Source organism: Meleagris gallopavo, chromosome 3, assembly GCF_905368555.1.
Source record: "Meleagris gallopavo chromosome 3, MGAL_WU_HG_1.1, whole genome shotgun sequence".
Taxonomy (NCBI): domain Eukaryota; kingdom Metazoa; phylum Chordata; class Aves; order Galliformes; family Phasianidae; genus Meleagris; species Meleagris gallopavo.
Window position 1 is genome coordinate 57,332,989 of NC_139406.1, and position 26,561 is coordinate 57,359,549.

At 39.4% G+C, this 26,561-nt stretch overlaps 1 protein-coding gene across 6 annotated transcripts in view; it reads left to right on the plus strand.

Moving 5' to 3' along the window:
- The window catches only part of FAM110B (family with sequence similarity 110 member B), a 102,813-nt gene that overhangs the window by 39,724 nt on the left and 36,528 nt on the right, over positions 1-26,561 (plus strand). Inside the window, exon 1 of one of the 6 annotated variants that reach the window (XM_010708958.3) lies at positions 9,196-9,390. The exons of 3 other annotated variants lie outside the window; for them this stretch is intronic. The gene's annotated coding sequence lies outside the window, so the exon portion shown is untranslated. Of the gene's footprint in view, positions 1-9,195; positions 9,391-26,561 lie in introns of those variants that run through there. 2 more of the 6 variants (XM_010708957.3, XM_010708959.3) reach the window with 2 other exon arrangements.

A 26,561-nucleotide genomic window follows, 5' to 3' on the forward strand; every position in this document is an offset into this window, starting at 1 on the left:
CCCCCTTCTTCTAGACATATGCTTTTATCATTTTCCTTTTGTTTTGTTGTTCTGGGCTTTTCAGACACAACAAACTTCTCAAGTGCATCCATGCATCTCTTTTACCACTAGCAGATCTTAGGCTTTTTTTTTTTTTTTTTAAACACAGCTCATCTTGTGTATCCCCACTTAGCAGGGTTTGATACTTTCTGCTCTTGTATTTTATTTATTTCACAAGAGATACTCTAGTGTATGATATCATTGGGAAGACTTGAAGGTGTCTCTGATCTTATTCCAGCTGTTCTCTTCTGCTAGTTTTAGGAGTTGAAGTGTGTATACAGAGCCAAAAAAATCTCATTATTGCTAAAGGTGAAAGATAATCTTAAGGCCTCCTCTTCATGCATGCTCAGATCTGTAAAAGTTAATTTAAATCACACAGTCTGAATGAGAAGAGAGGTATCTGAATCCAGGTGTTTTTTTTTTTTTTACCCTAAATAGCAAAGTAGATTTAAAAATATTTTTTATTCATACATCTAATGTGCTTGTTTCATCACATTGTACTGATGAGATACAAAGGAGTAGTAGAAGCTACTATTTGCTGAAGTACTACACTAATTTACCTCGAGATGACTATATTCTAGGTACCCAAAGAGAAAGTGAGCTGTCTAAATTTTTCTCAGCATCAATATTTCAGAGCTATTTCAATTCCGTATCTGCTTCATTAAAAACGAATTATATAAATGGTGTGGTTTTAAGTACTGAGAATAACTTGAATACTTTAAATAAGACAAATGGTTAAGATTTTGCACTATAACATGTGCTGGGCTGATGAGTGTGAAAACTCAGTCCTGTGAGAGTTATTTACGTTTGCTTCCCTTTGGTCCTTCCAACCATGAATATTTATGCTAGTGTATGGGATATGGGGGGGGAGGACTGCATGTGGCAATGCAGCTGAGTGTAGAAATTATGGGTTTCTTTATGTGTCATGCATCAGTTTCTGTTATAAAGTATGAATATCATGTACAGTGAAGTAAATGTTAAACACTTATGCAACTTTGAAATTTCCTAATGTTTCCCTTCTCTGGCAGCCCTTTTACTGTGGTTATATTGCTTATGTTTTGACTACAGACAGCTGAAATTTGCTTTGAAAATATCAATGTCTGTTTAATTTGCTGATTAGCTTTGAAGCAGTTTCTTTCTTACACCCTGATTAAAAGGGATGTTTGGAGAGCAAGGAGAGACTTTCTTGTTTATATGTAGCAGAAGACTGCTGTAGCAAGAGATGCCTGTTTGAGAATGACTGAAAGCTCTGGTTCTCACTTCACTTAATTTTTACTGCTTGCCTTCTTGCCTTACTTTCTGATGGCTTTGTACCAAATTTCTACAGGGATTATGAAAAAAAAAAATAAAAATTGTTTATTAATAACATAAAATCACTGAAGTTGGAAAAGATCTCCAAGATCATCCAGTCCAACCATCCACCTATCACTAGTATTTCCTATTATTATGGGATTATTGACTTCCCTTTCCATCTCTGGCATGTTTGGGACCTTTAAGTTCAACACTGAGATATCATCTGCTTTAGGATGCAGGGGGAAAAAAACAAAAACAAAACAAAACAAAAAAAATAAGCGAAAACAGTGTAATCCTTCACGATGTATAATAGTGGAAAAGATGTGACATACTTGTTTCATGAAAATTAGGTTCAGACCTGTATTAAACTGCATTATTCCTAATCTTATGTTGACAGAAATTCAATGCCCTAAAACAATGTGGAGTCATCACTGCTAAATTACAATGCCAGTGGCACAAGGACTATGTACTGGCAAGTTGTTTTTGTTGTACTCTTCTTAGTTTGTTAAATGTGAAAGTGAAGGTCATGGTGCCCACATCTTAGAAATCTATCATGGAAGCACTGGGGTTTTGCAGCTGAAATAGAGAGACAAAAGGAACCATCTGGCTGAGATTCCCCAGGTTGGGATGAATCTCTGGATGTCACCTGACGGCATCCTGGTTATTGACAGCAGTAGTACTACAGCTGGTCACTTTGTTCCATATTGATATATACTGCAAGGAAACTGAGTGGCAGTTTCTTCCCCCAGGCCTAGGAGGGCAAGGTGAAGAAAAGGCCTGCTGTTTCTATCCAGGAAGAATTGGAGAAGAATGGACAGTAAGTGTTTTGGCCTTGAGATGTGGCAGAGGTCTCCTGATGTGCATTTTCCATCTCCTTAAGAGCACTCCCTATCTCCCCTGTTAGTTGTAGTAGGGTCATTGCTTCCCTTATGTTTTAGGAGAAACACTGTGAAGGAAGGGGAGTGTCGGTTCAAATGGTCAGGGAGAGGAGAAAACGAGGGATCTGAGTCTCTAGACTTTAGGATTGGGAATGAATCTGTCTGCATTTACACTAATTTTACATGACCCTGGCTATGTAAATTCATTGTTAATTTTACATTAGAGCATTGGCTAAAAGCCACAAGCAGTCTTGGAAGCAGGGTCTGGTCTTATCTGCCCCACAAATATCAGCTGCCAGGTCTACAAGCTGCCCGAGGTGTAAGTACACTCTTGTTAGGGAATAAGTCCTGAAGAGTTATTCATACAAGGGCTTTTGGCTTGCTCCATTAAATAATTAAGCCTCTCTTCCGGGAGAAGCATTTCATGCATGCCAACAAAATGCTTCTGGTTTCTTGTAAGAAGATTGTGAGACTGGTTTTGGTACAGCAAGTCATAGTTGCTGGCTGTATGTGCATACAATTTCTGGTCATGAAATTAGCAATATTTCCAAGATTAAAATCTCAATTTATTTTACACTTAGGTAAAAAGTCTTGAAGTTTAGTAATCTGTCTTCAAACTTGTTACCTTTTGAAATGATAACCGAAGTCATTGCAATACAAAGCAAGTTTTCTTCTCGGATTAATTATTCAGAGTGTCTTTAGCCCTTGTGTACAGTAAAGAGATCTGAGAGTTGCTCTGAAGCTCAGGATTATGGGTGTGGGCTGGAGACTCCAAGTCTCCAAGCTTTACCATTTCTGGGCGGTTTTCAAGTGAGTGCCTGCATGCATTAGCATCTGCAAAGAAACACCCGGATTCTGACATTTGCACCTTGACTTGCTTTCTAATTGTGTCTTGCAGCTTGACATAAACACCTTCTCATGTAAGGAGATGTGAGAGAGTGGAAAACATTCTTTGAAGAATAAAACAAATTTAATGAAAAGGGCTTTAGAGAGCCTACTAGGTCTTCATTGTCATCAGAGAAGATCAAAGAAAGCCACAGAGCTGTACTTTCTAACCAAAATTGGAAGCAACATTCTTAATTACAGAAGTGAGCAAGTCTGACAGTTTTTCCTTCAAAGGAAGGAATGCTACATCTCGTTCTTCAGCTATTGCACTGTTTGCAGCACAGCATTTTTGAAAAATTACACCTGTCCCCTAATGGAAGGCTTGCATTTAAAGTCCTGGGCCAATATAGATGTCTTGGTTAGATATGAGCAGCGTAAGGTTTTATCACAGTTTGCATTAAGGTGGTCATCAGGAAAGAGACAGTAAATAGGAAAGGAGAAGAAAGTGCCAGCAGTGGTGATGAAGATTAATGGTGTGGAAGTACTGGAAGTGTACTTACCATACTGCAAGTTGTTTTTTTTGTTGTGGTTTTTTTTTTTCTTCTTCTGCTCTTCCACTGAGGAAGAGCACAGGTCTGTGCTTGTCTGTCAGCTTTCTGACTTTAGTGATGCTCTTGGGATCCCTATTTTCCACTACATCAAGTACAAAAAATGTATCTCCACTTACAAAGCCCTCTTGTGGCCTGTTCCAATATATATTTAACTTCCCATGTCCTTGTGAGCGGTTGAGTTTTGCTACCCTTATACCTCATGTTATGGCTTGAGAATCTTCTGTTGTTCAAATTTATTTATTTATTTTTAAACCTGTTTATTATGGTAGGCAGATGTATCTCCCTTACTTGACTGTTAATAGAAGTGACCTCTGCTTTCACTAATACATTTTTACCAGCTTTGACTCACTGAGGTCTTGATCACTGGGATCACAATCATTGATTTATGTAAGTCATGCATATACTGTACATAGCCTGGAACCTGGATCCACTGTTTATGGCTATTTTCTTGCTTACCGTGTTACTGTTGAGCAGTGTGGTCCTTTTCTGTGGTTTGTAATCCTCATGGACATTTAGTTGACTATCCAGAAGTCATGAAGTGGTGTCAAGGAGGCACACGTGTTTGTCTTGTTAGTGTGTGCTCACAAATGTATTTCAAACTGAGCTGCTAGTGTAGTAACTGTTGTTGGGGTCAGAGAAAAGAGGAGTGGAAATACAGGGACGTTAAGAATATTTGTGTAGTTTGCTATTGTTGCTGAAATAGGATATGGAGGGAGAAGAAAACATTACAGTGAAGAAAGAGTGAAAGGAATGTGGGTGGAAATGAAAGTTTTGATATTGGGACAGAGCTGCCAGAATGGTGTGTGTGACAGAAAATGTATTTTGGGGTGTTATGAAGTCTTTAAAATACCTGTCATTTGAATTTGAGATGGCTGTGTTCTTGAGGATGCAACCAGAATAAAACTAACATCAGTGCCATACCTGGTTTTGTGGACAAAGTGTAAGAACAGTAAATCTCTAGCAGGCTTCACATCCTTCTTTACTGTGTTTACTTGAAGGATCCATCGTGGGTGGGATGAAACACGCCTTACTGGGCAGCCTGACTGCTCCTCCCCTGGTTCTTAGAGGTGGTAGTGGCAGATTGATGTCTTCATTTTGGTCACTTGGCTTTTCAGTGAAGACTGCCAATGTGTATGACTGCAGAAGCAAGCAATGATGATGGAGTGTGGGGATTTCTTGTTTGATTTTCTTAAAATGAAGGGAAAGAAAATAAAATATGAGTGCTATTTAATAATGAAAATAAAATCTGGGCTTAGATCAGTATTAGTGATGTCCTGCAGAGATTCTCTGGCTTTATTATTGTGACTTCTCTGCCTGTTAAGTACCAGGAGGAGCAGTACCTGGGACACATAGGGGTGTAATTAGCATATTTAAAATGAGTCCTACAGTTGAATGTTAACTTACTCATTTTGAAATATGATCAGTAGCATTCATATGTGCATGGACATAGATGCACGTATGTACAGGTAACTGCTTTCTTAGCAGACTCAAACTAGCATCACTTCGAGAAATGCCCATGCTCCATAAAATGGATATAAGTTTTGTTGTTTTTTTTATTATGCTGAGTGCCAACCTTGAAGCCTGGCATTTGTGACTTCCTGAGAAGGTTTGCTTGGCAAACACTAACGAGTGTGTTTTATTTCCCTCCATGAATGATGGGCTTGTGTTACATTTACCACCAATTTACAGACTTCCAAGACTTCACCAAGCACTTGGTGTGCTCTCTCCCAGCCCAGCAAATAACTGCTGTGAAGTCAAAGGCAGTTTTCACAAGGAAATGAAAATAGCACTAGATAAATCTTTGGGGGAAGCAAAATTGAAATATAGAAAAAAAAATATGAAAAATTGTCCCTTCATATTTAATCTGTGTAAATGTAAAAAGTACCATACACAAATCTCAATTTTTTTTTTCTTTTCCTGTTATGTATACAAAACCATGGGATAGTTTATCTTGCTTTCTTCTAAAAGTCAAATGAATGCGTTGAGCCAAGTAAAATATTCATTAGAGTAATTGGTTCAGTTCAACCTTTTAGGACTACAGCTTGGAAATATATGTGCTATTGCCTTTAGAAATGCAGCATGCTGCTTCAACAACCCTTTTATTCAACTCATTTTCTTCCCATGTGTTTTCTATATTTTGCAAAACCTATTTAAGTAAAAGCTGTAGCAGTTTCCAAACAATATTTGATGTTTTTTAAGTCAAACATTAACTGTTAGCCGTTGTGAAACATGTTTAGTTGTAAGACACATTGGGAGTCTACTGGCTTTAAATATTTTTGAATTAAAACCATAGGATATGTAAGTACTTACAAAAGTAACATAGGAAAAAGTTATTTGTTCCTCAAATAGCCATCTGTCTGTTAACTCATTTAGATGTGCTTAAATGAAGTGTAAAACTTATTAATATGATAGCTAGGCAATTTTCAGAGTAGGATTTTTTTTTCAGTTTCACATGAAGTCGTCATACCCATAGGTTTTCATTTTTCCTCCCCTCTGTGATGGGCATCTGCCTCGAACCATATGGTTGTGGAAAATGTTGATTGAAACAGTTCTGTCAAGATCATGGCTGGAAGAAAAGCCTACCTTACTTTTCACTTCTAAAAACGTTTTAGAGCTCTTCTGCTTTCATGTGGAGGAACAGGAACTCGAAGTTCAGCCCAGATGGATCCCCTGTGCCAGGGACAGGCTTATGCTTTCTATGAAAGTCTGCCGAATATTGGCCAACTCGCCTACCTTTCACAACTTGTTCACTTCCAGCAGAAATGTGCATGGGCTGAGAAGCTCCTCTATCCTCAGGAAACCTTTCCCAGCCCCCATTCCTGACGTGTGTAGATGCAGCCATATCCTTTCCCAGGTCCTGTGCCTGATCCAGACTTCTGTGTGTGGTCATCACAGGCAGAGAGGAGGCTGGCAAAGCTCTGCCTTGTGCCCAGCTGGGATTTTAGCAGGTTGCCTTGGAAGCTGCTACCAGCTCCAAACGTCAGACCCAGGATGCTATTCTCCACAGCTTCCTTTCCCTTCAGACTATCTAAAGATCAGGAGTGTTGTCAGAATTGATACAGAAATTGAGGCTGTTAGAACTGACTCATTAAGCTAACTACAGTTGTTTAATGAGTGTTGATTGTTTTGCAGGAAAAAAAAAAGGTATCTCTTGAAATACCAGTTTTGCAATTGTCAAACAGGAACCATTGTAATGGAGGTTGTGGGCAACCATGTCATGTTGATAGACCCCGCCTCCAGCCAAACATAGGTTACCTTAGAGAAGAACATGGGTTGTACTTCCCTCTGGAGCCAGCAGTTCACTGGAAGGAGGCAGGAGAATGGATGCATGATGAAGGGAGCTTAGAGGGCTTGCAGCTGTTGGACAAAGCCAGGGGGACCTCTAGGCTTAGCAGCCTGAGATTTTTCAAAACTGGGAATCCTGTAGCAGCTGACACTTCTGTTTTCTTGATCTCTTTGTCACCTGTCATTGGTGTCTTGGAGATTTGTGAATGTGGATTACATTAAAAGAACGACTTAGTCTTGGTATCTGTCTGTCTGTGCTTACCAAATATGAGTATCCCCAACAGCTGGATCAGAGCACTTGGGTCAAGACTATCAGCTTTATTCACTTTACTACCTTTGGCAAAATGTTGGTAAAAAGTATTCATGAATCTGATCATCAAAGAAATGAGAATCTTCTTCACCAGGATTTGCTCTCTTCAGATCTCTTTCTGTTAAGTTAAGATGCTTACACCTGTGTGTAAGCATCCCCACTCTTATTTATGAAATACATAGCTTTCTAGATTCGAGTCATTCTGCTGAGAAACTTGGAATATTCTAGAGTTTTAAAGAAGTGGTTTGTAAAAATTGATGAGCTCCTTAGATAACGTAATCTGAAAAGAAGACTTAATAAAATAACCCCTATAGTTGATTGCAATACAAAACTTAATGCCGATTGAAAGTTGACTCAAGGAGCGAAATGTCACTCTTCCTGCATTTCATTTTTATTTCTATCCCATATACTGCTTTGAGAATGTTTTTCTTATAGAAATGAAGTCTGCTTCTAGCAGAGTGACTTTTTATGAGCAATTTCCACTGGCAGATTAAGTAAGCTATTTGCATATTATCAACAAATGGCCTTGCGCTGTTAGCACAAGGAAGCCTTATTCCATTGGTAACGTTTTATGTAGTAGCAAACATAATTTTAGTACTGAAGTAAATATGATAGATAAATGTTTATGAACAACCTATAATATCATGTATTTAGACAGTGACTGATGCTGTATGGTGCTGGTGATAAGAGGAAAGAAGTGAAGAAATGCTAGCATGAACACAGAAATTACGTTCATGGGTATGTGTAACATTGTGGAACATCTTAACAATGTGTTGTAAAGTTACATACACCTAATTGGGTACTATGGTGACACTGTGGCAATGTCAGTCCTGAAAAAAACTGCTTTATCTGGTGAGGGGCATCTAGCTAGCTATCTGGCAATTCTGAAAAACAGGCTCTGTATTTCCATCTTGCCAGTCACTTTTGGAAACCATATGGCTGCTGTGGAATAAATGAATATGTGAACAGTATGGCAATAGGAGGCTTCAAAATTCTGTTTTGTGCTAATTGGAGAGAAGACTCGTTGAACTATAAGAGTTCAGGAATAATAAATTCCTGTGCTCGGTTTTTTTCATTATTATTTAGATGATACTCTGTTCTCAGGGGTTCTCAGCATCTTTCTAGTATATCGTGGTCTCTTAGATCACAGTGTCCCTTAGTTTTGTGCACTTAGACCTTAGAGAGATATTTATAAGATGAAAGTAAGTTCCCCATACTTCTAAGGAGTGTTTGCTCGTGGAAAGTATTTTCCAAATGAGTCCAGTTGTTTTGCCTAATGGCAAAAATGTCCTTGGCATTTCCACCACCTCCTTGTGAAAGCTTAGGATGTCATGTGCCAGTGCTCACAGAAGCTCTCAGGTTAGCCGAGTATCTGCACGAGTGAAGATGTGCAGGATAGAGGTGGTCCTGTTGACGTCTGTGGGAGCTGCTATGTGCTGAATGCCTGTGCTGAGTGCCTCAGAGGTCTGCGTTGTGAGTTGTGAACTACTGTAAATGAATCCATCAGAGGTCTACAGTGATTGCGCTGCTGATGTGTACATTCAAAACAGGAATTCTCACTGACAAAGTAAACTGCTAGGTTATGTTGTCTCACTCATAGATCCAGAAGCCGACAAGTGGTCAGCTCTGCAGGCGCTCTCCTGAATACATCCTTGAGCCTGAGACCCCCCACTCCTCAGAGGCAGATCATTTTCCTGGAGCCGAAGCAGCAAAATGGGCATCTTTTCCTCCCCGCACCCAGGCCGCTCCCAGCCCCAGGTACCGATCCTTTGGCTGGGAGGTGTGACGCGCCCGCAGTGGCTGGGCGCTCCGGCAGGCAGCTATAATTAGCTGAGCAGCCGCTAAGCAGCGGTGACAGGGTGGGAGCCGCAGCGAGCATGTGCCGGATCCTGCATGTGCCTGGCTCTTATTGGCAGGCTGGGCTGCTGCCTGCCGGTTTGATAGGTTTCCCCAGTAATCTGCGTGCTGCATTACAGACATAGATACAGAGGTACTGCGCGCACGCAGCGCTGGAGGTGCTCAGCTCGTAGCATGAGAGCCCGCAGATGAAAGGCATTGCTCTTTGTTACCAAACATCAGTACTCGAGGACTGCTAGCCGCCAGCGGAGAGGTCGGTGGAGGAGTTTTACTTCGTGGTAATTACTTTCAGGTCTTTATCTTTCCGGTAAAACACAGCCGTGCATGAAATGAATACTGTTAATCATGTCATCTGTTTAATTTGATCTTACTTTAGTTAATATTGTGTGTGCTCTGGTGGGAGAGCTGTCAGATTACCAAACGTGTCATTAGAGTGGATTTAGTAGAAAAACAGGGTGTGTTTATGCAGGAATATTTCTTTCGTTTGAAATCTCTAGCCTGTGCGTGTGAGTAATTTTCCTGTAGCCTTTTGTAATGCTAATAGAAATATTGCTTTTATTGGAATGCGTTGTGCAAGCAATTGAATTAGAGCATTTATGACCATTGGTACACGAAGAGAAATCTCCTAACAGTGATTAGTTTAAAGGATAATTTTGCCAAGTGTTCTTTAATTTGATCAGAGTAATGACTATCCTGGTGCTTCTCTCATGGAAAGAGAGAGAGATGAGGAGTATATGCTATTGTTCTTACAACAGAGATGCTGTCTGGGTGGATTCTTTGTTTCATCCACGGGTTTTATTTTCAGTGGCTTTCAAAATGAAACTAAAGGTACCCTGCCTGGTAGACTGCAGTATATCCATTCCTCGCACACGCACACATAGGTATATTTGTCTGTATTGTTCTCAAAGGCTGAATTTTGGCCCAGAGCCTTGTTTATCGTCAGAACTGCCTTCAGCAGTAGCATGAAACAAGATGGGTATGCCAGTTTTTCCCCTGTGATTCCAAGACTTTCACAGTATTTACCACTGCATCCATTTAAGTTCTCATTGTTCTTGACCTGCGCATCAATGGATGACAACTTTTCCTGTAAAAACCATGCATATTTGATGAACAGGTTTTACAGCTGAAGCTATAAGGACGATGAGGAAGCAAGCATGAAGTATTTAAAAAAAAAAAAAAAAAAAAGTCTCTTAATGTAGTCATTCTTCATGTGATGACTTTGGAATATTGAAGCTGACTGTTGAGAGTTGAAAGTTTGTGCCCTTGTCTGTGTCAGACTCCAGAGCCCAGATAAACTTGTGCATGAAGTCACCAGCCCTCTGGCTGGCTGCCACCATGCGTCGGAGGGACGAGGTTGTCTCAGCAGTGTCAGGAAGGTGTTGAGAACAGGAGCTATTTTGGTGTCAGCTTTCACTCTTCCCTCCGCGCCTCCCTACGAGGATGCTTTTCCTACTGCCCAGACCAACGCAAAATCAAGTTGTTTGTTCTTTAACTGTCTGGTGGGAAACTACATTAACCCTCAGAGTAGATACCCTTAAAACCTGCGTATTTATGCATTTACTAACTTTATATGGCTGCGAGCATGGTAGTTATGCATGCTTTGTTGTTTGTAACAGCGTATTCAAAAGGGAAAGTATTTGGGATGCTTTAATCACAGCTGGCAGGTACCGGTTTCTTTGAATGTTTGCTACTGACTAGAATAGTACTTTGTGAACATTCACCAGGGTTTTGTTTCTGAAGCTGTTTATTCTGATGTAGACCTGTGATGCAAAAAAAGCCACTTCCCAACAGTTAAGTTTGGACTGGGAGGACCTGGCTGTGAAGGTGGGTCGTTCAGGATAGCATATATTTCTCCTTGCTTCAGAGGACCAACGAGAAGCCTCTTAAAGAGGTGTCCAGTTAATTTATGCCTTCTGCCTTCTTAAAGAGGCTTTCATGAAGTAATTATCTCTATCTTCATGACCTCTGTGACATGAGGGAGTAAGTAATGGTTAGTTATAGCTAAAGAAATGTAGAAATTCCCCAGCTGAATAACGTATTTGCTACAGGGAGGCAGCTAACTTATTTTGTTTCAGGTGTTTAGTTATCATTATTTATAAGCAACATTAGACATAACAGGAAAAAAAAAAAGTTGTGACAGCATATCTTTGGTGGCAAATATATCACCTGCTCCCATAGAAACTGAAATATTGCATCCCATAGCTATTAAGGTGTGCATCTCCTTACCCTCTAAAAGAGCTGTGATGGTCTCTACAAGCATCTCCAGAAAAAAGAGAGTCATGAAGCTAAAGCTGATAATAGTTCAATTTAAACTTAAAATGCTTTAACAAAAAGGAATAAGCTACTATATTGCTTCTGTCTCTTTTCTTTTTTTTTTCTCCAACCATATCCTTCTTCTTCTTGGTAAACAAAGAAAACAAATTGAAGCAACAGTTATTGAGTGCTGTTTAAAAAATTTGTCATCTTTCTTGCTATAAGCATTTTAACTGTAACGTGCTAATTGCTGCAGGAAATCTAGCACACTTCAGATTATTCTTCTTGAGGTTTTACATTCACATTTCCTAGAAACTTTCTTGACTTCAAAGGTCGTAGTTGCTGTTTGAGAGGAGATGCCTGCATAGTGCATTTGCTCTGTGCTTCATCTCTGCTGTATTGCTCATTCATTAAGTGAAGGAGAAACTTTTCCAATCAAGAATAATGGTCTGATAGTGATAGGACAAGAGAGAATAGTTTGAAAATAAAAGAGGGGAGATCTAGTTTAGATGTTAATAGGGCGCTTTTTACTCGAAGTGGTGAGGTGCTGGCACAGCTGCCCAGAGAAGCTGAGGTGCCCCATCCCTGGAGGTGTTCAAGGCCACGTTGGCTGGGGCCCTGGGCAACCTGAGCTGGTGGAGGGCAGCCCTGCCCATGGCAGAGAGTTGGAACTGGGTGGGCATTGAGGTCCCTTCCAACCAAAGCTGTTTTGTGATTCTAGAGTGCAGTGGGTGTATGGGATGGTAAGAGCAGAAAAGCATGTTACAAAAATCAGTGTCTCGTCTGCTGGAGTGTTTCATGTATATAATTGTCAAAGAGTGATTTCAATCATGTATGCTTAAGATATGTTTGTGTAGAAATGAATATGTTGTTAATGCTTTCAGTGTGGTACTCATAATCTCATTATAGGCCAATGGAAATACTTATATTCCTCGAGGAGTAGTGCTTTCAGAAGCACTGGCTTTGACTGCTAGCTGAAGATGGATATGTGCAGTAATCCGAGAGCCAGTAATAAACAGTGTTAGACCAGCTCTGCTTTATTAAGATATTAAGTCTTTTTTACCATTACATGTGTAAGTGCATTTCACATTAGGTTAAACCATACCAAATCTAAAAGAAAGATGATGCTTGAAATTGATGCTTTTTTTTTTTTTGTAGTCTGTTAGCAGTGAAATAGAAACTCCAGAAAATCATAGGAATTTAAGGTATTACCCAAGAGTTTATTTTGCAGGATTTGTACTTACAGGCCTTGCTGTTTTTGAAGTTGAGTAGCAGTAAGTGATATATATGTAAAGGTTTACATTAAAATGGGAAAAGTGACTTTGTGTCTTAAAGAACCTTTCACCTTTTTATTTGTATTTGGAACCAATACAACCAATTATTACTTTGATGGAATGTCAGTCTTTTTAAATGGTTCAATAGTATATCTGTAGTTGCTGCTCACTGCACATTGTTCATGGGAGATCACTAGCCTATTCCCTTTGGTTTTCTTGGAGATTGAAAGTCTCTTACATCCTTCAAATCTCCATAATTTGGAATTGGGCTGAGTGAGATGAGCCTGGCTGAGGAGGTGAGGGGTGTTCTGAAAATAAAGAAGGTCTCATTGCCTTAGCAGAATAGCAAAGTGAGATCGGAACCACGACATCCTTCCCCATACTGAGATGGCTGGTCAGGATGGGCATTGGGAAGAAGATTCCCCTCGTTGCTAAGTGGCTGATGGGACGGGACAGTGGCTACTGTGGGGCTGCTCTTCCTGTCCCATCACTTTCACTCATCTGCCACGATTTGTTATGTGGGCTGTGTGGAGCTATGTGGGAGACTTGAAGAGAGGATAAAATACGCATAGCTCTAGGCACCTATCTGTCAAATGCTTGCAGTACACAGAGGAAGAGCATGTTTTATTGAAGAGGGTGACAAAAGCAGCACAATATCTTCTCCTTTTGGTTCTTGCAGCTGTAGTATTTTGCCTTAGTTGTGTACTTGCGGAAAGGAGGTTGAAAATCAAATGGAAATATTTTTTATTTTTTCACATTTAATCCCTTGTTACAATTAATTTTAATTATTCTTAAACTTATTACCTGAGGTTTTAAGCGTGGCCTGATGGATTTAGTACAGAATGCAACTGACAAACCATAATCCTGGATGCTGTTGTCTGGGGAATCCTAGTAACAGGATTCCCATCTCTGTTTCTCATTGTCTCTCGTTGTCTCTCATGGATGTACTTCAGCCAGCTACAGGTACCAGTGCTTGCTGCAGTCTGTTCAGAGAACAGTGGAAGTTCTCAACCCAGATCCTCACTTTGTAATAAATGTTGTTTTTTTTTTTTTTAATAATCCATTCCCATCCATAACAGACATTTCTTGTTGTGCCTGATACTTCTGAGATATATTGGTTTATTAATTGAATGTCATTTGTGCTGCTGATGATTATATGGCCGTGTATTTTATTGGCTGTTTATCTGTTAAGTTTTGTAGAGTGGTTTTGCTGTATCCCTTCCTAGTATCAGTGTGGATACTACAAAATCTCTATAACTAAAAAAGAATAATATCTGGAGGAAAGGCAGTAATTTAATGTGCTTAACATTTTGGAAGCTGCTAGACTAGCCCAAAGAGCAGGCTGATCTGCTCCCTGGTTAGGAAGTCTGTATGAACGCATTCACTATCCACATTGTGCAGCTTGTGATACAACTTGTATGGGTCGGTAGGGTCATTTAAATTGAGAGAAATTTGAACGTGCAGGTCTGTGTGGGTACACACTTTTTCAGAAGTTTGGGAATATTTGGCTTCTGTTTCGGATCCATGGTTATAACGAGCTCTTCTGAGATCTGGATCCTGTTTTTATAGGTAGTGATAATGAAATAGTGAGTTATTGCTATGGGGAGGCTTGTGTTTGCATTATTACCCAACAGTATGATACAGCTTCTGTCCTAAAGCATTGCCTGCCTGTATTATCTGAGCAGAAAAAGGCTAGAGAGGAAGGGGAAAAAAAACACCAAAGATTGAAGCATCTTTTATGTGACCACAGGCTGTGAGCTGAAGAGTCTATGTTTTACGGTCATAAATCATCATTGCTTATATCCTTAAATCCTTATATCCTTAAAAAGGGCAAAAAAGAATCACTGTAACTGCTCCTGCCTATGTGAGCACTAACAATACAAACTTCCCAGGGTAGGGACAGTTTTCTTCTGTCTCAGTGTCATAATTGGCACTGGGTATTTTGGGCATTGCAGTCATCCAGAACTGACTGTTCAGCTTTGTGTTTCTCACTGTGACATTCCAAAAACAGTCTAACCAGAAGATGTATGAGATATTGAAAAATTGCATCCTGTTCTCTTCCATCACTGCTCTATCAAACCTATTGCAATCCAGGCTTTCCCCACCTCGTATCTCTTTGATGTCCTGTGGAATGCAGGTTGCTGCTTTGGCCCTTGTGCCCTAGGGCTGAGTGAGGCCTGGCACACGCAGAGTGCTTGCTTTTAGTTGTAGTGGAAGGCAGAGCATGGTGGCTGAGCAGAACAGGGCTTTAAAGTAATAGATGGTCTCCTTGTCCTTCAGTGTTTTGGTGTATCATTTCTCTTTTCCTCACAGTTGTTCTTCCCTTGCTGCCACCTCAGTTCTAAATTTGTCTGTCCCATTTTCCCTTTCAGACCTATCTTCTTTCTGTTACTCACTTTCTCCAGTCAAGCTTTCTCTGCCTTTCAACTTCTGCCTGCCATTCAGCCCTCTGTGCTCTGGCATTCTTGCAGCCACAACTCTATTTTCAGTGAGGAATGTCCAAAAATAACTTGGAAGTAGAGGTGGCCAGGGGTGGCATGCAGGCGAAGAATTTAAATTCTCTTACCAAAGAGGCTTTTTGTTTTTTGTTATGACTTTTTTTTTTACTGATGGAAGGTGTCCTTGGTTTCTACACAGAAAGCTCATTTTGATAAACACAAATCTTACCCCTGACCTTTCCAAGTCTGACATCTCTGCTTTTCTTCTCTTACCTCTTTACTGAAAGCAAGCATTCCTCTTCATCTTCCTGTCATCCGCCTGTCATCTCTACCTCAGGCCTTTCCAAAGTGATTCATGAGCTTTGCTGGCTGCTTTTTGAAAACAAGGCCCCTCTCAAGTGTGTCTGCACACAACTGCTCCACATCAGCTGTGCCGTAGGGTGGCAACCTGAGGAGCTGCTCTAACCAACCCTCTGTTCTTTGCAGGTGTCTCAGCCAGCAGTGGCATAATGCTGACCCAAATCATAACAGCTTTTCTGCTGCCTACAGGAATGTGAACTGTGTGGGTGCTTGCTGGCTTGGAGTTGTGTTGATTTGCTCTTTTGTGCTGGCTACTTAGTGAATTTACTGCACTAGCTGCCTAAAGGGGACCCAGCACTTTCATGGTTGCCTTAGTTAAATCTTCACAGAGTGACAGCCAAACAGATGGTGCAGCTACCTCATAGAATCATAGAATGGCCTGGGTTGAAAAGAACCACAGTGATCATCTCATTTCAACCTCCCAAAGTGCAGGGTCACCATGCTAAAGTACATAGGGTTTGGGTTCTTTGTCTTGATAAGGAATTCTTCCTGCAGTACATTTTGAAAAGCTAGGATAATTCTTTACTATCAGCTGTGCTGTTTAGCTCCTCAAGAGCCAGTTTCTGCAAGTATTTCCTCTTTCCTCCTTCTTCAAAGCAATTTATGCTTTATTTTACTTCGGCATGACTCAAGACATGCATCAAAAGCTTGTCTGCAACTGTCTTAAATCCATTCTTAGAGTTCTACAAATACTGAATCCATTTGGTGCTGAATTAGTATTGATTCTTTTTTTTCTGCAAACTTGCTGAAATTTGATTGATACTTCTCTCATGTCCAAGAAGTAGATACATCTGCAGCTCTTCTAGCTTTGTGGAACATCCTACTGAGGCAGTAGGAGCCTACATAGAGCTTTTTTTCTTCTGCTTGCCAAAAATCATGCAGGAAATTATCAATGTATATAAATAACTCTTGGTGAGGAATAAAGGAAAATGGAGCCAGTCTCTTTTCATTTGATATTCTGTGACAGCACAAGAGGCAATTGGCACAAGCTGAAACACAGGAATTCCGATGTAAGCAATAATTTATTATTATTTTATTTTTTTTAACTGTGAAAATGATCAGATGTTGGCATGAGTTTCCCAGAGATGTCGTGGAGTCTTCAATTCTTGAGACCTTCAGCAGCTGCCTGGACATGGACCTGGGTGACCTGTTTGGCCTGATGGACCCGGAGGTGCTTCCAGGTTCATCTGTTTCTCAGTTCTGGTTTTGGATATCTCCACACAGCTGAGCAAGCAAGGCCACTCAGTGCTAGTGAAATTGCTTTTTCTTTATTAACTATGCTATCCAAAACTACTTTGTGTTTCTACCTATTCTTATATATGAGTGTGTACGTGTATAGACATTTGTATTCACTTACCTATTGCTAGCTTGTATATAAACATAACTGTCAATCAGGACAAGCTAGGAGATCAGGACAAGCTAGAAAAAATAAATGGAAGAGAGATTTAAAAAAAAATATTATTTCCTTAAGCAACTGTTTCAAGTAGGCCACACTTATTTTCTATGCTTTACGCAGACATTGTTAATCTTAGATAATTTCCCTTCTACAATGATATATTATGTAATTGCATTCAAAAACATTATATAAAATTGCTTCAGAGAAGGCTTTAACTTTCTTAGATGTTTTTTGTTGGGCACCACTTACACAGAATTATGTCTTTGTGAAGGACCATGTTAAACTTAAGTGGGCAGAAAGTGCACAGAAGGAAATCTGCATGTGAGAAAGGCGAATAAAAGGCTGTGGGCCAGAAGAAGGAGGTGGCCCCTCAGCTGGACTCCTCTCCAGCATAATACAGCTCTGAATTAGGCAGCAAACATGGAGAAACTGGCCTGCTTTGAGAACACACTACAGACACTTCGTTGTTATGCAAATACTTTGTGGAGTCCTAAGAGCAGGTAATTAGGGTTGTGCTTGTACTCAGCCTGGTTTCTGCAGACTGTTTGTGGGTCTGACATCACTGCTGAGAACTAGAAGGCTGGACAAAACTGATACTAAAATTGTGTTTAGTCCTTGGGTGTGTATAAGTAAAGTAGCAGATGACCCTCGAGGCAGTGCTGGAGGAAGCTGTTAGGGCGTCCTTCTTAGTATTAGTTGGGTAACTGGAGAAGGAAAAGGGATCTGGCAGAGCTCTTCATCCTTCAGTCATGACTTTTGCTGTATAATATTAATAAGGTTCCTTTCTCCTTTTCAGTCCCCACTAAAACAATTTTCTCCTTGTTTAAGTGGTCACCATTGTTAGTATTACATTGCTTGGGGTTCAGAGGTAGCCTTTTGTTTACATCTTGCCCAAGACAACTGGCAAAGAGTGCAGATCTGAGGTTTTATATTTGAAGTAGCAGAAATTTTATCTTTGTTCTGATACACATTCGGATTTTTACTGTTTCAGTATACACATTTTCTGTTCTGATGTGCTGCGTTGGAATACACTGTGGGATTTACTTTTTCCTGCTTATTTACAGGTTCTGACATAACATCTTAGAAGTTGTACATAGTCATTTCTTGCAGTGGAGGCACTTGAAAAAATAAAAATAAATCTGTTCTGAAGATGAAAGAAACCAATCTCTATTTATGAGAGCTTCCTTAGCTGCTTGCTTAACACATCAGCTTCAATCACATCCAGGAGAAAATCTTAAATTTTATTTTTTGTTGAATTTTCAAAAACTAATCAGATAAATCCTTTTAATCCTAATCATAAAGTGTACAGGTTTGTGTTTTTTTTTGTTTTTTTTTTTTCCCCATTTGTTTCTTTTTAGTTTAGCTTTTAGGCCCTTTACACATGATGAGATTATTTTCCTTGGTCCCTACAGCTGTCTTTTGAAAATCCTTTGGAGGTAATCTGTAATAGTGAGGAAGTTGTACCTTGTTGGATGTCACAAGCATGCATGAAGAAGCAATGAGTTAGTACTGGAGGGTTGAGTCCTCTTTCCCTGCTCTCAATTTCCTTTCCCATGCATACATTTTAGAACCATACCTTCGTCTCTGCCTTCCAGCCCCTTCCCAAATTCACACATTCTGTGAATTTTGCTTTCAAGGACTGTTTGGCTGTCTGGAGCTAGAAGAAAAGGTCCTGTTCAATTTTGTAAACTAAAAAACTTGCTTCTCATTCCCTAGATATGATGCAGCTAAAGAAGTCGCAAATATTTGATATGAAATCCTTCAATAAATTGGGATCTGCCCTTAAATAAGGCTGCCGTGCAAGTCAATAACAGCCCCCCTGATATTGGCAACAAGAACAGGGTTATCACCACTGTGACCATTGCCTTCATGCCTGGTTCTGCCCTTCCCAGCTCTGCAGGGCAGGGGTGACAGCCATGACAGAAAGGGTTTAGTTACTTGTGGAGTTCTCTGTAAATAAAGCAGGGAAGGGATTTGTTAGGGCTGGGGATTTGATTCTCATCTCTTCACAGTGGTTGTAGCAGTTTGCTACTTCTGGCAGTGATGTGCAACAGCGTGAGAAATGCCTTCTTTTCCTCACAGCTGGAAAGGAGTTACCATTAAGCACAAGGATGTTGTATCAGACCTTTTTTTTATTTTTTATGAATGCTTTCTTCCTCAAACCTGCCAGTTACAGACCCCAAACTGCCAAGCACGGGTGCATTTAAAACAACAACGATAATCACAAATTGCACAAAGGCAGGACCTCATCAGATGCTCTTGGAAAGGACTCTTGGATAGAGATCTGACTTATTAAGATAGCTTGAGATTATTACAGTGTTTGGTTTCTTTTGGTCAGAAATACCAACGAAAGCGCAGCTTCTCACCTTGCACTGTGCCATCAGGCCTTTTGGAAGTTCAGGGTACTTTTCAGAGGACAGAAATCCAGGGACAGTGAGTCTTAGGGGATCCTCATTTCTTTTTTGCTTCGAAACAGAATTGTGTGTGTTGTGTTAAGAAAATAAGCTGCTAATACTGAAGAACAAGCAGGGGCTTATTTTTACTATTGATTGATTCAGGTTTTCATACTTGTGGGAGAAATTAGATGGCCCAGTTACAAAAGCAGAACTGATACATCATTAAAAAAAACTGGATTTTTCCCTTGCAAAGAGCTAGGGAATGCTAGGTGTAATTCTGTTTCAGTCCCTATTGTATCTAGCGTGATTGCAACATAGTCTTCAAGTCTGGGGAGATTTCCCTAACATCCCTATTTCACATGAGCTGTCATCTGAGGTGGCTTGCATTTCTTTGAAAGCACAAAGTCCTTAAATAATTTGCATTAGTTCTGAATGGTTGAGTTACCTCTAATATGGTTTGATTACAATCTTTATTACTGTGTAGCTGTAATTTTGTCTGTATATGTTGTAAGTATATGAAAGCAGAGTTAATATTAAATAATCTCTTCTAAGTTATCCTCTGCTCAGCTGATATCTCAAATTTCTTTGTAGGGTCTTTTAAACCCCTGAAGTGTCCTAGTATTTCTTATCAATAAGGGTCACTTTCTTAGGTAGCAAATGCAATTGCTATTAAGTTAATCTACTGAGAGCCTTATGTCTTAAGGAGTCCTTATGATGAACTTTTCATACAAAGTGAGCTCTTAAATTGGCTTCTGAAATTTCTCCTTAAGGTAAAAACCCTGCAGTCCACATGAATCAGAAAGTATACTTCTCTTCCTGCCTTATACCTATTAATCTTTTAGCATAGTAATGAAAAATGAATATATAAAAAAGCAGTTGTTATTAGTGGAGCAAAACCTGGTCAGTACATCTTAGAAATAAAGCAGGGCTCTCAAGGATCTTGCAGCCAGGTGCAGTCTGTATCTTGAAGTTCTCCTGGTGCTGCATGCCCAAGATGCAGCCTTCCCCTGTTTGCCCATCCACGTGTCTCACCTTACTACAGAAGTAGCTGACCATCACTTTTCTAGCCTGCATGAAAGCAGTCTTGTGCCATTTACATCAATTTTGAATATTGCATGAAGGGAGCATTTCTGAAGCCTGTGCACTTTGATTATATCAATCCTCTTTACATCATCTTGCTGGTTCATTCTTTGTTGTAGCCAGTACTAAAACTCTCTATTTGATACCCTTGCATTAGCTATCATCTCTCATTTGTGATCCGAATGCTGGTTTTCAGTCTCCGTAGTGCCGTGTTAAGTCACCTTGCTGTTATGCTTTCCAACCGTTGTGTTTTTGGTCTGTTTCGCATCCTTTCAACCTGGGAAGAGTTAACATTGTTAAATCAATTCAGTGTGCTCTGAGATAGTGGTCTTTTAGTTTACCTTATATCACCAAGCAGTCTCACAAAATGAGTATCAACTTTTCAATGAAGACATAGAAAAAGGTTTTCTTGTACTTGTAGCAAAACATCTCAAGAATCCTGTCTGCTAGAAAGGCTTTTCTGTGCAGATGTTAGGCAAAAGCTCATAACACAATGGTAACTTGAAGTGTCTTCACTGATTAGAAAGAACAGTTTTGGTCTAGTGGTATTTCTAGATGAGTGCATTTGCATGCCATGAGAATTATCATCAGTTAGAAAAGCAAATTGTCTGTGAAGGAAAATGAAGAGTAAAGTCCATAGACTATAAGAGACAGCTTGAAGAATGATGAAATAACATACAACTTTTCATGGTTCTATTTGACAGTGAAGGTCTGAACCAGTATGTATTTTCTGATGCTTTCCAAAATAATTTGTGCAGGTACCTATATTTGGACTGTGGGAGCAGAGATAACGGTGTCATTTTGGCAGACTTGAAACACTGCTTCATGGCCTAATAAGAGAGGAGGATGCCTTGCTTCGGGAACCAGAAATTGCAACAATAATGGCACTTCTGTTCTACTGACTAAGTACTTTTCTTCATGTACAAAATGGGAATGACTAGTCCAACCCACAGAGTGGCTCCAAGCATTAATTAACTCTGTTCAGTGCTGTTCTGGAAAGCAAAGGATTTTAGTTGTTGTCCTTGGTGTTTTGTGTTGATTTTAATGGATGTCTGAAAGTCTGAAGTCTAGTTTTGTTTGCCAGAAACTGTGCTACATTTACGAGCTCCCAGAGAAGGCAGTTGACAATGCAGTGGTCATGGCATTTAAAAGAAATCAATAAAATAATTGTCTTATTTATTGGGACTTCTACCTGTATTTTCAGTGTTCACACAAAAACATGTCAGAGTGCATAGCTGTTAGCGCTATCCCAGGATCTTTAAAACTAATCAAAAAATAGCCAAATGTTAACTGCCATTACATATTTAACAGATAAATAATGGATTTCTTGCTTAAGACAGTTACTTCTTTTCAGTAAATTAGGAGGGCAGCAGGTCCCATGGAGGCCCTGAGATGGAGAAGTTTCTAAGACACTGTTACAGAGCTCTGCTTACTTCCACAATACTGTCATAAATAATACTGTGCGGTGATGGCTTGGAGCAGAAAACTTGTTCTGAAAAAGTACTGGGTACTAATTCATGGGGAGGGAGGAAGAATAAAATTAAGGAATTTGCTGTATTAAAGGTGGAATTAAGCATAGGAAACCAATGCACTTCAAAATTCAAATATAACTCTGGCATGTGATGCTGTTTCCTAGAAATGTGGCATCTTTTTTTGGGCTTCCAGTTGGTACAGCATTTGTTTGTCTTATTTCTTTTTTAATTATAAAAGTAACGTGAGAGAAATGCAAATGGAACAGCCTCAGAAAGTGCATAAGGGCTGGGCTGATTCCCAGCTCTGGCTATGTCCTTCCATTGCAATGGGAGTATGTGGTTTAGAGCCTGTTGCACTATCATAGCCTGGGTGTTATTTCTGTATTGACTCTTCTGTGGGGTTGAAGCATCTATAGCAGAAAATACTCATTTTCAAATATGACTTCCTTGTATCATCTCTTGATGTTTATATAAATTACGGATACTGGTAGTTTACAGAAGAGCCATAGAATAGTATTTGTTCCTTGTAAAAATTTGCATTTAAGCATACGTGTGGTTACCAGGTTTTGAAAGTCTGGAAACAGTAGCCAAGATGGTATGAGGTCACTGTGCAATTTTGCCATCACTTCCCACTGATACTGATAACAGGTATGAGAATTGCGTGTGATAGTCACTGCTATGCATTGCATGGCTCAGAAAAACAAGCAGCTTTGCGTGTCTTTAGAAACCAGTATCTACCACAGAAGGGCTGGGGGCAGCATCTCAATCTTGATTGCTTCTTCTTCAAGCACTACTTCAGGCAGTGGTGCTTTGGTAACCAAGGGAAGGGTGGAGCCAGCCAGTTTACAATTAAAATTAATCTCGTTAGCGGGTGGGTTGTTCTGCCTCACTTTGGATCTCAGAGTTTCGGGGTAGGAGATCAAGTGGCAAGCTGGGAAGGTGAGGAGATGCACACTGGTGTCTGGGGGCTCCAGGTTGAGACATCCAAAAAGGCAATTACACCTCCTGTGCCTATGGTTTTAGAGATGTATGTGTCAGGTTCATAGTAAAACACTTCAAAATTATATTCTCTGTCTTACCCTGGGACTGTCCTTGGAGCAGGAGGAGCTGAGGCTGCCCGTCAGTCAGGCATCAGCCATTTTGCCAAGTGTCACTTCCAAGGTGATGGAGTGGTGCCTTGACTTTCTCGGTAAGCTAGCTTTGTAAATCCAAAACTCACTTACACTGTCACAGCAATTCCATTATTTTAATGCACATAAGTATTATCCTTGAAAGAGAGGACGCTATTTTAAACGCTCCTCTGATGTATAGTGAAATTCTACAGTAAAAACTTTTCTATCCTAGGACAAGCAATCCAACATGTAGCAAAAGGAACTTTGCTACCGCTGCCCAGTTCCCCTCCCTTGCTGAAGGAAGAACATGCTCCTGAGGATCATCAAATAGACATAACCATTTCTATACCATCCCAGCAGTTTGCATAGTATAAAACCAGCCAGATTGTGAACCATTTTAGCTGTCAATGTGCTGGCTATTAAGATATAAATTCTATGTCAGTATTTCAAATTATTTCCCATAAATAATGATTTACATATAAGGGTTACGTTCAGATTGTTGCAGCTTAAAATTGGTTGATGCCACATGAATTTTTATCATTGAATTGCAATGCCCTTGTTGGCAGTAATTTAGTTTTGGTGTTTGATTTATTTTCCAGCACTTTAGTTTTGCAACTTGTATATATTGTATGACAGAAATGCAGCTATGTGGGACTCTGTAATTCAGAGCCATTAGTTTTCATCAACAACTGTGGGTTCTCTTATGTTTTCCCTGTTAGTTAATATGCAGATGTTCAGATTTCCAGAAGATGTTGTTGTTTTTTTTTTTAACCTTATGGTATGGTTAGGATAATCCAGAAGTAAGGATGTGACCTTTGAAACAGCCAGGTTGGCAGCAGGCTGTGATAGCTCAAGGTTTAGTTGGAATTTCATCAGAATGTGTTTTTTCTCACAGTATACACAAAATGATCCGATGTTTTTGTTTTGTTTTGTAAATTGCATAAAACTAACAATTCAGAGAAGATTATGGTTATGTATTTTGTAATGTACTTACAAGGATATGTGTTTGATAATGCCTTTGAACTTAGTTTTTCTGTGACTTGAGTGTCCACAAGTGCAGGACTTCTTTCTTGTTATTGGAAGGGTAAACTTGCACAGTTAGATGATCTCTACCATGTGTGAAAATCCCTGAGCCACCAATTTTATTTTATTTTTTTGTTATAACCTGGAAACAGCAACAAGATGGAATGGTATCCACAGGTGAAAATCACTGCTAAAACAGCCATTTGAAGTCAAGAGGTCATTCAGTCTATAGATGGCCAACACTAGATTGGAGCTTTATGTGTAATTTCACTATGATGTCCCATTCATGAGAATGTTTTTTTGAGATTAGGAAGAACTTTTCTCCCTCACCCCCAACATAACGACAAAAGCAGTGCAGCAAAAGGTCACTAATACCTAAATAAGTGTATTCAGATTGGAAACTGTAGTTACATAAGTGTGTATATGTTTCATGCTTTAACTGATACTGTCCCAGGTGAGAAATCTAATGATCAGGGGAGCAATTGTTTCTTAATATTCTCCGGATGTGATTTTTTTGGAAAGCAGGGGGTGAAGAGAAGCAAGAATCCACATTTCTGGTTCAGTTGCTACAACTTGATGTGGTAAAGGAAGACAATGAGCAATCCTGTGCTTATGTAAGTCTTTTGGGAGGGGTTTGCATAGTGTTTTTGGATACTGTTTCTTCTTTTCCCTCCAGCTTTCTGAAAGGAATATAAATTATAGTGAATTATTTCAACAAATTAATCTAAAATGCTTTGGCATTAACTCCCAACTGTAAATGATAGCTTCATCTAAAATAATAAAAACCAGTCAGGTCAAAATTGGAGAAGCTGGAATATTTGACATATTCTTCCAGTGATAAAAATGAATAAAAATTCATAGTAACTTCCTTTTTAAAAAATATCTCTAATTTCACAAATCATTGAATTCAGCACCAGACTTAGTATGCTGGCACTACTGGCAAGCAGTATTGCAATCCAATATATCTAACTCTTGTTGACACAACTGTAAACTGGTGACATTTTCCCCTTAAATTTCAATGCAGCATGAGTCAGAAAAAGTTCATGTTTATAGTCTCAATAATATTAAGAGATTTTTATGAACAGTGAGTCCACAGCAATACCCTGGGGAGGTTGTTACAGCAGGGTTATGACAAAAAAATATTTGTATACAATGAGATGCTATCTCTTAAAAGAAAATATCCAAATATAAGTCTTCAAGATTTTGACTGCAAATACTTGATGCCATTTGAATAAAGCCAATTGTGAAAAAACTTCCTGAGTTAGACAAGGCTCCTTGTCCTCATAGGGTTCTGCAGTAACCCCTGCATGAATGTGCTGCATGGTGAAGCTGTCTGGGGAGGGTTGGCTGTAGCAAGGATGTTTCCCATCAGGGCGATGATTTTTTTCTGAGATACAAAGAAACTCACATTTTTATCTAATCGGTGTGAATATGGGACAGATTCTCTGGTCTGTGTGGATGTGATGGCTGTGAAGATGATGTCTTTTGAACATTGAACTTTATATGAGACTGTTTTTAACTTGAATATCCTCAGCTTGAATATTGTCTGATCAAGGATGGCAGGTTGACTTTTAGGGCATCTAGTGCTATTTAACATGCCTCAGGGTACATGAGGCAGCATGACGGGAAGGATCCTGGAATGTAAGAAGCTCCCTGACGAAGGTCTCAGTGTGTTTTGCATAGAAAAAGGAAAGATAAGGAAAGGGTGTCATCTGCTTGTGACAAAAAAAAAAAAACTAGACGTGGAGCGTTAAAGCTTTCTGTGTCTGTTAAGTGGAACTTAAGAAACTTAAGAGCAAGTCATGCTTTTTGTTGCAGGTGGTGGTGATTTTCTTTTTTTCCTGGATCTATTCTTGCCTAAGAAACAAAGCAATTTCTCTGTATTTTTAGTAATATTTTTTTAAAAGCTGTAGGAATAGTTTTAAAAAAAGAACAAACTCAACTGAAAAGGCAGGAATTTTTGTAACTTTCTTGGTTACTAACTTGATTATAGTGGATGTAAAAAGTGGTCCATTTTAGTAGTGCATTATGTTACCATGGTAACATAGACTTACTAATTTAGAAACCCTTCGGGCTAGTTTTGAGAACACTAACATTGCACTAGTGTACCAAAACATGAAAGGACTTATTGTCGAGGTAGCTGCTAAATGTTTAGGATGAACCCTGCAGATAATTGTGGATTTTTTCCCCTCTCAGTTTCCATCAGTATGCCAGAGAATCATTTTATTATATTAAAAAAAAAATAAAAATCTATGACCAGAAGACAGTTATTATTCATTTACCTTCATGGTTGCCACGTTTTTCTTATTAATTTGTTTCCTTCTTGGAGTCAGACCTTTGGGCCTCCATTGTGAAGCTGCTATAACAGATACATGTTTTATGTTCCCAATAAACAGACAGTGTTTTGAGGGCAATTTGACTCATTCTGGGACTTCTGTGAAAATAATATGTATTTTGTTTGTCAGTGACTGTATATCATTCTCCAAGTCCTGGATATCAACAAATTCTGCATCATTCTGTTAGCATATGATTGCGAATTCTTTCTAATGGTACTGATTTTTCCCAGCTGTGCTTATACTGGGGAGAGTCCTACTACCAGTTCTTTTCTGCATATTGGAAAAAAACAAAAGCTAGTGATTGACATGTACTATTCAAATGC